Source organism: Phascolarctos cinereus, unplaced genomic scaffold, assembly GCF_003287225.1.
Source record: "Phascolarctos cinereus isolate Bilbo 61053 unplaced genomic scaffold, phaCin_HiC Scaffold_4;HRSCAF=312, whole genome shotgun sequence".
NCBI lineage: Eukaryota > Metazoa > Chordata > Mammalia > Diprotodontia > Phascolarctidae > Phascolarctos > Phascolarctos cinereus.
The window spans coordinates 526,406,986-526,421,344 of NW_027555847.1; the positions used below are offsets into that span (position 1 = coordinate 526,406,986).

At 36.0% G+C, this 14,359-nt stretch overlaps 1 pseudogene; it reads right to left on the reverse strand.

Moving 5' to 3' along the window:
- Positions 1–5,025: 5,025 nt before the first annotated feature.
- Positions 5,026–13,496, reverse strand: LOC110207848 (Y-box-binding protein 1-like; annotated as a pseudogene).
- Between the last annotated feature and the right edge of the window lie 863 nt (positions 13,497–14,359).

Consider the following 14,359-nt stretch of genomic DNA (forward strand, 5'->3'; position numbering starts at 1 on the left):
AATAAGTAGTTGTTGAACTTGGTGCATTTTAAGACCTAATGATATGTCAATGTCATTATTAAGAGTAACATTGGAGGATACCGGCTAATTTTATCTCTACCAGGAAATGATCTCATCTGTCAGACTTCAGACATTTATAAATACTGTTTTGTCATGGATAGATTTTTCAAGCATGCAGTTTTTAGGTTCTCTTTAGGGAGCTATTAATCATAAATCTTAATTTTATTCCTCTGACAATTTAAATTTTTAACTTCTCTTCCTTTTTTTTCCCAATTAAAAAAAAACACACTTAGACATGTGAAAGCAAACGTAAAGAATAATGCTGGTCAAGGCAATAAAGAGGTTGTCATGTTGAAGGCCAAAAAGAAAATAGTTAATTAACACAATTTCTCCAAAACCCTTTTTCAACACATATTCTTTTTTATGTGAAAAAGAAAAATCATTGTGTTGTCTATTGGACCAAAAGAACCATAAGAACAGGTTAACATGAGAAAATCAGACTAATTAATACCTGGCAAAGGCGAGAATCACCAGTGTTAGTTCAACTCTGACTCCTCAGAACAAAGTAAATCAATCAGGAGGCTTTTGTAGGAAAGATCACCCACACAATACATATAATTGGTGTAACTTATTTTTCAATAATTTAAGCAAAGTTTACTCAGATATTGCAAACTGGCGTATGATCATTTTTGCAGAGAACATAAACAGATATAATTCTTGCCTAAAGTTGTTTCTAAGGAAAAAAAAATTAAAGCTGATTTTTAAATAAAATATAAATAGCTATTTAAAATATAGTCATTTAAAAATAAAATGAAATGTAAAATCTCACTTTTGGAGTAAAAAAATGACAAAAAATGACAACTTCATATAATAAAATGAAGGAGATGTGGCTATGGGGACATTCTTCTGAAAAAAAACAAAACAAAAACCAAACAATAACAAAAAAAACTCAGTGATTTTGTAGAAAGTAAGGCCATTATGAATAAAGAGTATAATTTAGTAGGAAACAAAACAAAACAAAACAAGAGAGGGACAAAATGTCTGAAACTAGAAAAATGAGAATCCCACTGTACTATGCTGTGGTCAGAATATACCTGTAGTATTGTTTTTTTTCAGTTCTGCATGTCACACTTTAGGAAGAATACAACTAAGCTGGATACTGTCAAGAAGAGAGCAAACTGGGATGAAGACGAAGCTTGTGATCATGTCATATAACTATTTAAAGTAACTTGCAAAATTCATCCCGGTAAAAACTCTGGTAACAGATAACTATTTTCTAATATTTATAGGATTGTCATGTGGAAGAAAGATTAAACTTGTTCTTTTTGGCTTTAAAGGGCGTAACTAAGAGGAATAAGTGGAAGATTTCAGTTCCACATTGTAAAAATACTTATATGCATACATACAGACACACATACAAAAATTCATACATATGTGTGTGTGTGTGTGTGTGTGTGTGTGTGTGTGTGTGTGTGTACCCTAGAGTGGAATGGATTCCTTCTGGAAGAATTAGATTATTCCCTCACTAGTGATCTTAAAGCAAAGGCTAGATAAGTTCTGGGAAAGAGTTCTTATTTAGGTTTGCACTAGAAAATTTCTGAGGTCCCTTAAAACTCTGTGAGTTTATGATATTATTTTGTGAAACTATATCTAATCATAGGAGAAATTACATTAATGTGGCTAATTCAAAAATCTTCAGAAGGAGCAAAATATAATTAATGTGTTAGAAATGATAGCAGAAATATTTTGCTTTAAGTAAGAAATTTTAATTTTGAAAACATATACATATATTTAATATATATGTGTGTGTGTATATATATATATATATATATATATATATATACACACACACACACACACACACACATACACCTTCACGGATGGTATTCTAGTCTCTATTTTAATCCTACCAACTTTCAATGAGAAATTCAATATAAGAAGAAAGGAAAGAGAAAGGAAGGAAGGAAAGAAGGAGGGAAGGAAGGAAAGAAGGAAGGAAGAAAGGAAAAAAGAAGAAACTACAAAAAATACCCTACAAAAAAAGAAGAAAAAAATAACAAAAAAATAATGAAACAAAATTTTTGGCCCCTCCGGGATAAGGTATATTTGCAGTGCAAGCAACTGAATGGGACTTGGGTTACTTTATCAATCTCAACTTTTTTTTTTAAATAAGCAACAAAAATTTGAAAAAAATACCTCAAAAAGAAGTTTTATTGCTATGATAAATAGTATAAGAGCTGGTAAATCATACAAATAGTGATGTAAAAAGCAATGGGTTAGAGTAGAAACAGTCTGTTTTATATGATTGCACATTTATAAAGTACATTGGATTGCTTGCTGTCTTAGGGAGGGGGGAGAGGAGGGAGGTAGGGAGAGAATTTAGAACTCAAAACTTAAAAATATTAATAATTGTTTTAGCACATAATTGGAGAAAAATAAAATATTTTATTTAAAATAAACAGAAAAAAAGCATTGGACTAAATGGCCTTTGTCTTTCCATTTCATTCTGAGAGCACGACTAATCCTAGAAAGCAAAGTATGTGGCACACACATGTGCACATGCACACAAATACACCCCCCCCACTACGTTTCTAACTTGGAAGTCACCTTTGCAATAATTGTGAACTCTTGTCAATCTTACCTTGAAATGAATGAATGTTTCATCTGTTTAAGAAGCTCAATATAAAGTCAGAGGAGAGATAGAAGTAGTTGGAAAGGCAGTAATAGAACAAGACAATATTGTTAAACAATGAGACATACAGAAGATACTGATAGTTGCTTTTCTAAGGTATATTTCCAACTTTTCTGAGGTATATTTAACAAACATGGCAAGATACTAAATAAGAGTATATGGGCATTTTTTACTCCTGTTGAAGTACCTTGGACATAATGAAAATTCAGTACATTAACTACTTATTTCTCCTTAGACAGGAGAGGATCTCTCCACTCTATTCTCCTTAAAAAAGGAAACAAAAAAAACCAAGCAGTGATAACAGGAACCAGTGAGCAGCAGCCTAAGGACTCTGTCATTGTCAGTTCTCTGCCAGCATGGCAGATACAACCTTATTTCTTCCAACTACCAAGCACTGCACTGAGTGATAGACTGAGTCAATAGCATGATGCAGACCAGTATTTCCCATTGCCTATCACTAATCTGTTGCTCTACCTCTCCAGGTTAGTGAGCATAACAGTTTTCTGTCACTAAACAACAATGACAGGCAAAGGAAGAACATTTCCCCCCCTTTCAGCCTGACTGGGTTTCATAATTTTCTTGGCACCAAAAGCTGTAAATTTCTAAAGATTCTTCCTGAAATGCTTTTTTTTTTTTACCACAAAGAACGACTGAGACATGAATATGCAACACATGTTGGATTCCAACATCAAGATGGCTGCCAAGCCACTGAGACATCTGCCATGGGACCTCGTTTCTACAAATGTCTTAACTAATGGACTGGGCTGCCACCCTTCTTCAAGACATGCTGACAGGCTTGCTTTTTTTTTTTTTTTGGCAGTCAGTAGTCAACTTGGGGGAGTTGAATGAATTCTCTGTGGAAATAAGCAAGAATACCATGGAGGAAAAGGCTAATTTCATGTGCAAAATCCTTTTTAAAAATGCAGATTTGCAATAAGTGATGGGAGAATTTACCTACTTTATCTACAAATAGTCTTCTAGTTTTTTCTCAGCTAAAATGAGAAGTTTTGTAGTCATAATATTTTAAACCATTTTTCCCCTGTGAACATATTTTGGTCTTACTGAAAAGAATTTATTAGACCAAAATTCTTAGCTTACCAGACCTCAAATTGCATCTTAATTATATTTTTAAAAAAAATCTGTGTGCCTATGATGGCCTACAGCTATGAGTATGCAGAAGAATCAGAGGGCATGGCTCATTATAAGGGAACTTATAATATAGCTCCAGAAAAAAAATACATAGGAAACAATTAAAGAATAAATTATTCTTTAACTGTGTTGTCCTGTGTTGAAATGTTATATGGAATTCAAAGCAGTGAAAGGACATTAGATTTGGAACCACATGACTTGGATTCAAATTCAGACTTTGACATTTATTTTCCTTCTCTAGGCCTCAGATTCCTCATCTACAAAATTAAAAGATATCACTTTCTGACCCCTGAGTTACCTTCTAGTGCTAAATATATGATCCTATGAATAAGAACTGAAGCTCGAAGTACTATAGTCAGAAAACTCACCTTACGGTCTGGGTACTATTTAAGATCAGGGATTTAACTAGGCTGATTCTGGGTTGAAACACAATCTGAAAACCTTGCCATGTTTGTCGGGCCTACGAAAGAGCAATATATATTAGCATAGGTTGAGAGAAGCCAGAGACAACTCCCATGCTCAATAATGCATTGATGCATTGGAGTACATAGTTTAGAGAGTGTGGGATTAAGTTGTGTCATTATAGTGGGACCAGCCCTTGAAAAAGCAAATTCGGGCTGCCCCTCTACTTTTTTTTCCCTTTTTTAACCCAGTACATAGTAGAGTTGCTGTTACAGCATAAGGTCTTGTGAATGCATGCTTTCTGACTAGTTCTGACTGACTAAATGTAATGTCTTAGTAGAGAATTAATTTGATTTCTACAGAAAAAACAGGTTTTTTTAAAAAGACCTTTATTATCAGGTGCTCACAGTTTGATGATTTTTGAAAAAATCAGATGTACTTTTATACAATTAAAAATGAGGTTCTTAAAAATCTCAACTCGATCAGATATGAAGCAATTGAAAAACCTTTAAAAGTGTATTGAGAAAACCAGGCTTTAAAAAACAAACAAACAAACAAAAACATGTTTGTCATTCCCCAAAAGAGACTTCTTTAGATAAGAATAACAAAAACCCCAAGCAGCATAAATAATGAAGAGAATTCTAGTAATCTGATCAACAGCAAAAACAAAACAAAAGAAAACAAAACAAAACCCCAAAATAACAAAAAACAAACAAACAAAAAAAACCTTGGGTCTTCCTTTCCAAATCTTTTATTCATTTTTTATTATTGCTGAAATTTCATATTCTTTCTTCTCGTATGATGACTAAACAGGATGACGGTAGAGATGGTAACTCGACATTTACTCAGTCCCGCCCTGTGCAGCCTCGGAAGCTCACGTGTTCTCAGCACGGGGTCAGGAGGCTTTTGTCCCTTTGCCATCTCGTGGTTTAGGGTTCTCTGGGCATGTGTGTCGGTAGTTGAAGTTAGTGGGGTAGCGACGTGAGGTGGCTGCTGACCCTGGATCTCATCGCCTTGGTTCTCTTTGTCTTCTTTGTTACCTTCCTCTGTAGACTGTCTCTGACGAGGAGGGCCCCTGCGGAATCGTGGTCTATTAGTCCGACACATTTTCTGTCTCACTGGTCTACCTTGTTCTCCGGCACCCTGGTAGTCAGCCCCCTCCACGACTCACCTTGCACAGGTGCCTGTGGGGTGTCCGCACATAGTAAGGTGGGAACTGCCGCCTGCGGCAGGGCGACCTTGTTGGGGCTGGCCTGGAGCACTCCCTGATCCCTCCTTATCCTCACGCTCACTGTTGTGCTAATTGTGCTGGTAGTTCAGTGGAGGACCCCAGGACGTGGACGTCTGTAAGGGTGATGGTGGCTGCAGCACATTTACTGCCTTGAGCCGGAACGCCGCCAGGGCCTATGACATTAGTCGCCTCTGCACCCATTTCTCTTTCAACAACATCAAACTCTGCAGTGTCTCCATCTCCTACACTGAGAAGGCACTTCCTAGGGTTATTCTTCTTTATGGCAGTCGGTGTACAAATATATCTTCCTTGGTGTCGTTCCTGTTGATGAAACCATAGCCGTTTCTTACACTGAACCATTTTGCTGTTCCCAGAACCTTGGTTGAGATGACCTTGTCCCACGAGCACCCCCGATGTGACCTCTATGTCCTCCACCCTCCTGTGATGGCCAGCTTGGTGTTCATTATCCATTCTTCACTTGTAAACACAGCTGCAGATCTAGAGGGATAAAGTGATTTATCCAAAGTCAGTGTTATCTAGGAGTAGAGCTGGGCAACTTCTAGAGTCCTCTGTGTCCTAGAATAGAGAAACTAATGCATATTCATAGCTGAAATATTAAGGTATTCCAAGAATTATTTGGCAAGCTAAACAGCATAATATTCATGAGAGTCATTGTTGAATGTAATGGCATTTGATCCCCCCTCAATCAGTAGAAATCACATTTTGGCTTAGTCTATTTTGCAGGAAAGTGTTATTGCTACATCTTTGAAAAAGAATCATTAAGTTGTTTTTCTTTCTATAAAGGAGTCCAAGAGGAAAATTCTTTGGAAATGATAGCTTCAGGCATGTCATCTTCAGCACTAGTAGTCTAAGCACTGGAGTCTATAACTTGCATGTTGAATGCTGACTATATGATTACCTCAATACAATTAAAAGAAGCCTTTGATTCTACCCTAAATCCTCATGAAATCTTTATTGGAAAATGATATGTAGGGATGAAACTTAACTTTTCCCATTTTAATAATATTTTCAGATGACTACTTGGGGCCATCATATTAACCCAGCAATCAATACTATTCATTTAATATTAGAATTTAACATTTGAAGGGAATTAATTGGGGGATGATATTTCACTGAAACCAACATTTTCTTACCTACCTATACCTAAGTTTATAGAAAAATAAATTAATCACTTAGAAAACCTCTTCAAAGCAACATATATATATACATATGTTTACACATACATACATATACACATATTCATTCATAACATACATACATACATTAGAGAGAGACAGAGACAGATAGATTACTAGGTGTTAGACATGATGGCCACATTTCAGTCTAAGACTCATTTTTGTCTTTGGAACTAGAAAACCTGTGAAGAAAGGCTTATAGCAAAACTGCTTACAGATTCTCAGGCACAAAATAACAGACTGAACTCAGTTACAGTAAGAGCTGTGCATTTCTGTTGTGTTTGAATACCCAGACTCAGTTTAGGGGACCCAAATGCAAGTTAATTGTAGATTATTTTTGCCTATCTGAATGTGTTGTTCTTAAAAAAAAAAAGAGTATTTCACAAATACTAGTGCACTAGTTGAAAACGTACTTCTAAGAAAATTCAAAGGGTGATATAATGCTGTATTTTAAATCAATAGCAAGGGGAAAAAACGCCATGTTTTAAAAAACTTTCCAAAGTATTGATAAAGGCTTCTTTCCACATTAGGAGAGGTCCATAGAGAAGAATTTTTGTCATTCATAAACATATTGGGAAGAATACTGGTAGAAGCAACTTTTAAAAAGACAGTTATAAAGAAAAATACACACCCAAGAATGTTGTATTCAATATTCCATTAAATCTGATTCTCAGACCACACAAGAACTGTTAAAGACAAAGCTTGCTGCACGTATTTGCCGATATTTTCTTTCTCCATGTCTGGCTCTTCTACGGGAAATGGGAACACAAGAAATTATAGTTAATTTTTATGGTATTTGAGCTATGAAAGCTATGTGGAAATCTCAGTGAAGTCTGTGTAAACAACAAAAGCAGCAATAAATAGAGTGACCTCTAGACAGTGCTGTCCATGTGACCTATAGCCTGGACAAATTTATGAGAAAATACCTTAAAATGAAATCCTTATAATTCAGAATTATAGAGTGGCAATAGAACCAAACTTGGGTTTGAATTGTAATTGGAAGTTTCTGGTAGTAAGGCACTAAGCAAGTCATGTCATTTAAGTTATCTGAGTCTTGCTTTCCTCATCTACAAAATAAAGTTAATATTGATCAACTTACCTTATAAAATTGTGTGTGTGTATGTATGCATGCATACATATATGTATGTGTATATATACCCCACCAGATAGATATAACATATGCATTATATTATGAAATGTATAAATTGCTCTTTAAATTTAAGTTATCATTGATAGCATTTAGGTAATAAAGTTCTTTTTATGATATTTAAAAGAAAAACTGAATTCTTTAAATGCTGTACTCGAGTTCCATCATATAGTCACCAAATATGAGTGAAGAGAACCAAAACAAATGAGTTCAAAAAACAAGAATTAGGGCTGCTTTATTGATGTCAATGACAAATAAATGGACTTTTCCTGTTTCAAAATGAAAACCAAAATCTTTTTTCCCCCCTTAAAAACCATTCATTCTTGGGCTACACTATGAGAAGTACAGCTTACAGGAATCAGGAGGTGATAGTAACTTAGTACTCCACCCTTAGATCCTATCTGGAGTGTTGTATTCTATTCTGATTATCAGAGTTTAAGGCACTCAATAAACTGGAGAATGTCAAGGGATGCTAAAGCTAAAAGACCTTCAAGCCTTATGAAGATTAGTTGAAGGAGCAGGAGATTGTTTAGACTCAGAGAAAAGGAGGGGAGTGAAGGAGGATTATAGCACGTAAGTACTTGAAAGACTTCCTTGTGAAAGAGTAGACTTATTCCTTTTAGCTCAGAGGAGCAAAACCAGGAGCAATTTTTAGAAGTTGCAAAGCAGCAAATTTAGGATATTTGTTGGGGAAAACTTCCTAATAAGAGCTATGTTGACAGGTGGAGAGGGGTGTGGTCCACCCTCAATGAAGATCTGCTAAAGGCTGGATAACTACTTGTCAGGTATATTGTAATGGAGATTCTCGTTGGGTATGGGTTCAATTAGAGAGTCACTAAGGTCCTTTTTCAACTGAAATTTCTGTGATTCTATGATTGTATATTTCTTATATTATTTGATGAAGTAAATGAATAAGAGAAAAATTATGGAAATCAATAAAAAGTTAAATGATATCTCTGGAGACAAAGACAATGAGGGGATAATGTATTGCATGGATCATGTTTAAGTATACAACATTGGGTAAAAAGCAAAATTGAACTGAATTTCAAATGTATATCAAACAGTACATCACCCCTAGGCTAAGACTTGTTATTGACTTTGTACCTACTTCCTGCTGAAAGTAATTAGTGGCAGTGTAATGTTTTGATGTCTAGAGTTGTTGTTGTTCAGTCATGTCTGATTCTTCATGACCTCATTTGGCGTTTTCTTGGCAAAGTGGTTTGCCATTTCCTTCTCCAGCTCATTTTACTGATGAGGAAACTGATAAGAGTTAAGTGACTTATCCAGGGTCACAAAGATAGTAATTTTCTGAGGCCAGATTTGAAATCAGGAACATGAATCTTCCTGACTCTAGGCCCAGCACTTTATCTACTGTGCCACCTGACTGCCCTGATGTATGGAATACTGAACTTGTATTCAAAAAAATATGAGTTGAAATCCTACCTCAGTCACTTAATATCTGTGTGATCCTGGGATCTGTGTGATCCTGGGAAGGTCACTTAACCTCTCTTTGCCTCAATTTCCTAATCTGCAAAATAGGGATAATAAAAGCATCTACCTCTCAAGTTTGCTGTGAGGTTAAAATGAGATAATATTGTAATGCACTTTGCAAAACTTAAAATCCTATATAAATATTAACTATTATTACATCAGAAAGATAATGAGATAGAGGAAAAAGTAATATTGGTATACCTATTTCAACCTTAGGGTTAAAATATACAATTGTAAACAAACTAACAACTTGCTATTTGAATATGCTATTTGACTGAATTTACCCACCCATAGATACACCATTCTTCTGTAGGCTAAATACACTAAACTTCATTCAGTTGTAGATTTACTAACCAAACCTGATTCAACTACATCCATCCTTATAAGGCTGAATAAAAAAATGCTACTGCAACTATCACTCTTTAGCTGCACAGTACTCCACAAATATTGCAGTTAGAGTGCAGTTAGGGGCTCTCCAGACCAACTTTCCTATAGGGACAGACTGTATCTCATAAGTCCATTCAAATATTAAAAAGTGCTACTGATAGGTTATGTACTACAAGCAGTCCTGAAAAAAACTACATAATTGAAATCTGTAGTATAGGAATCTAAAGCTTCTACCAGCTTCCAGTGGTCTTCCTTAGGGACCTAAAAAATTCCTTTTCGTTTTTTGTCTGGTTATTCACTTTATTTGACTACAGAATGAGATTCTTCCTGGGCATTCAAAGAACCTAGGCTGAGAACGTCTTCAATACAATGCATAAGTAGATTTGGCATTTGACCATTTTTCCAATAAGTATCAAGTATTTGTCCTTATGCGTTTAAAAAAAAAAGTGTTTTTGATGTGTGTGTGTGTGTGTGTGTGTGTGTGTGTGTGTGTGTGTGTGTTACTGATGAGACCATTTGAGACTATGAAGAACGGGTTTAGAATAAATTTGTGGCATATATAACCTTCTTTAGATGTATTGCAAATGCATTGTACAAGGATATTTTCTACTAAATGGGTAAGATCTAGGGTGTGAGGTTTGGCCTGTGTGAAGTGTAAACACCTCCCTGAGAGATGCAGAATAGGTCCCAAGAAATTTCACCTCAGCAACTTTTACCTCATGGACTTTTACCTCACAAACTTTCATTTAGGGAACAGCAGACTGCTAAGTGGGGGACGACTGAAGGACCCCTGCTGTTTCCAGAAGCCAGGCGTAGAGTGCTGACCAGACACGATCCCAGGCTGTGGCTGTGGGCAAGGATGAGCAAGCCCATACTGGATGAGTGCAGTACCACAGGGAGCAAGAATATTTTTAGGGCCACATGGCTGGAGCTCTAACTGTGGTTTAGGAGAGGAGGATGACAATGTTAATCCCTAGGGATTAAACCTTGATTATAATAACAAAAGTAATTTGCTGCTAAAAATGAAATAAAACAAAATAAAATGAAAATAAGTAAGCAAAGGAAAAATAACCTGACCACAGATGACTACTTTGGTGTTAAAAGATCTGGGTTCGTATGCATATTCCCTATAATAGTAGGGACTTTAATCTTCCTCTCTCAGAACTAGAATAATCTAACAATAAATAAATAAGAAAGTAGTTAAGAAAGTGAATAGAATTTTAGATAAACTAGATATGATAGATATCTGGAGACAACTGAATGAAAATAGAATTTTTTTTCTCAGCAGCTTAAAGTACCTTTACAAATATTGGCTATATATTAGAACATAAAAATTTTATAGTTAAAAGCAAAAAAAACAAAAAGAAAAAAACCAACCCAGATATTAAAATACAATTTTCAAAACATAATGAAATAAAATATGTACTTAATAAGGGGCCATGGATTCTGAACACAGTGAAATTATACCAAATACACCTGATATGTTATTTGACTTTTAAATTAAGTAAAAATAAATGCAGTTTCATCAGAGTGGTAGAACAATTAAGGACTATTTTAATCATTAGTTCTCTGGTCTTTGAGTACATATGTGTATGGATATATGTGTGTATGTATATGTATATATGTGTGTATTCTTCCAATCATAGCATGACCTCTGAGAATGTCTAGTACAATCTCAAAGGTAATCTAATATTAATTAATGAATTTATTAAGCAACTTGTATGTGTCAAGCACTGTGCTAAGTATGTAGGTAGGGAAAGTAACAAATATAGCCCTTGTCCTCAAGGAGTTTACAATCTAATGAAGGAGATGAAAACAAATGTATGCAAAGCAAGCTATATTCAGGACAAACAGGAAATAATAGGAGGAATCACTAGAATTAAAAGAGGATAGGGAAGGCTTCCTGTAGAAGGTGGGATTTTGGTTAGGACATAAAGGAATCCAGGGAGGTTAGTAGTTAGAGCAGAGAAAGGAGAGCAGTACAGTCATACAGTCCCAGAGAGAATTCTGGGAGTCAAGAGATGAAGTATCTTGTTCATGGAACAGCCAGAAAGCCAGTGCATCAAAGAGTATGTATTGTTGATTAAGACATAAGAAGATTGGGAAAATAAGAGAGGTCTAGGTTTGGAAGGGCTCTGAATGCCAAACAGAGCATTTTGTATTTCATTCTAGAGACAATTTTTGCTTGTCCTTCATTTTTTGAAGAGGACCAGTGACATCACAGTGTAATGTCTTGACTCATGAATTAGATTTAAGGGAAACAAAGTTGCATAAAATTATCAGCCTCATTTTCTTTTCCAATGTCAACAAAGTCTAATGGCAAGACAAAAGTGAGGATGACAGGTGATAGAACAGGATACAGTGGATGCCCCTGGCATCTTCTTTGTTTGATCAAGCTCTAAGTGCTCCATAATGCCTACTTCAGCTACCTTCATGGCCACTGGAATAAATTCTTCTTATCTGCCTATTCCACTGGGGGAAGTCTTCAACTCACCAACATGTTTTTGGCTGGTCTGTTACACTAGCAACAATAAGAAGCTTCTGGAGTTTAGGAAGTGGCAGCGGGGAGTATAATTAGACCTGTGCTTTAGGAAATCACTTTAGTGGATGAATAGAGGATGGATTGGAGTGGGGAGAGACTGTAGACAGGCAGATCCATCAACAGATTATTGCAATAATTCAGGAATGAGGTGATGAGGGCCAGTGGTGACATTGTCAAAGGAGAGAAGGGGACACATTTGAAATATTTTACAAAAGGAGAAACTGGAAGGCTTTGGCACCAGTTTGGATATGGGGAGGGGGTGAAAGATAGTGAGGAGTCCAAGATGACTCCTAGGCTGTGAGCCTGAGGGCCTGGGAGAATGGTATCATTTTCTACAGTAATAAGGAATGGAGGATGGGGAGGCTTTAGGGGAAAGATAAGGAGTTCCATTTTGTATATATTGAGTTGAAGATGTCCACTAGGTGTCCAGTTTGAGATGTCTAAAAGGCAGTTGGAGTTAAGAGCTGAGGTGAGCAGAGAGATTGGGGCAGGAAAGAGAATTTCAAGATTCATCAGGAAAAAAAAGTGTTAATTAAATCCATGGGAGATGATGATATCACCAAGTTAAATAGAACACAGAGAAAAAAAAGAGGACCAGGACAGAACCCTGAGGGACATTTACAGTTAGGGGGCATGATCTGGAGGAGGGTCCAGCAAAGGAGATGGAGAAGGAATACCAAGAAGGAGTAGTGTTTTGGAAGCCTAGAGAGAAGAGAGAATCAAGGAAGACAGAGAGATCAACAGTGTCAAAGACCGCAGAGAGGGTCAAGGAGAATGAGGATGGAGAAAAGGCTGATGGATTTGGCAACTAAGAGATCATTAGTAATTTTGGAGAAAACAGTTTAAGTGGAATGATAGAGTCTGAAGCCAGATTGTAAGAGCTTACAAGTGAGAGGAGGAAAGTGGAGACAGCTGTTGAAGATGACCTTTTAGAGGAGTTTAACTACAAAGGTCAGAAATAAAGGGAAGAAAGGATCAATCCAGGATTTATTCAGCATAGAGGTGACATGGGCATGTTTTTGAGAAGTAGAGAATAAGCCACTAGGTTATGAGATATTGAAAATAAGTGAAAGAGTAATGATGAGGGAGGGGAAAATCTATCAGATGAGATGAGATGTGTTAGGGCTTAGTTAAAAACCCTAACCACTACCATCTCCCCTCAGAACCTGATAGAAACAGTCAATGATCTTGAGCCCAAGGGCATTAGCAATGGCAATGTTTCCAGCCAGGTGCCTGCAGCCATCATCCTGGAAAGCCATCCCTGAGTAGCTTTGACAATGTCAAATGACTTACTATCAGAAACTGCAATGATTTTATCAGTTGAAATGACATTAAGGAAGAGGGATTATCAATCTGCTTTGCTGCTGAGATTTAAGATAATGAGAACTTTCCTTCTTCTTTATAGCTAAAACTTACCATGTGTATTGTCTCTCCCATTAGAATATGAGTTGCTTATGAGGAGGAATCGTCTTTTTCTATTTGTATCTCCAGCTTAGCATAGTGCTTTGCATATAGTAAACACTTAATAAATGTTTTACTCCATTCATGCATGCATTCAAACATTCAAGCATTCATTTCAGCAAGGAGCAGTTTTATGTGCAATTTCATGTGCAATTATTTTTTTATTATACTATGTTATGGAAATGTTTGTTTTATTCCATAAATTAAAAATAATTTCAACTAAACATCCTCAAAAGGAGTCACTAGGGAAGGGAGAGGATGCCACTTTATCTCATCCTTGTTCTGTTCCCTCTACCATTGACATTAGGATTTCCTCATTCTGTAAATAATCCTCTTCTCCTTAATACTTTATTTTCATCTAGGTTTTTGTGACATTATTGTCCCTTGGTTTTGTTCCGGCCTCTTTCATAGCTCTTACTCAGTATTCTTCCTTCACTGTATCTTCATCTGGCTCACATTTGTTAACTGTAGGTGTTCCCTAAGGCGCTGTTCAGTGTCCTTTTCTTATACCTCTGCCTCTTTCTGAGTGTATACTTACCTACTCACTACATATATAATATATATATCACATATACACACATATATGTGTATGTATGTGTGTATATATTTGCATGTACACACATATATATGCTTTTAAAAACATTTTTAATTATGTTTTTTC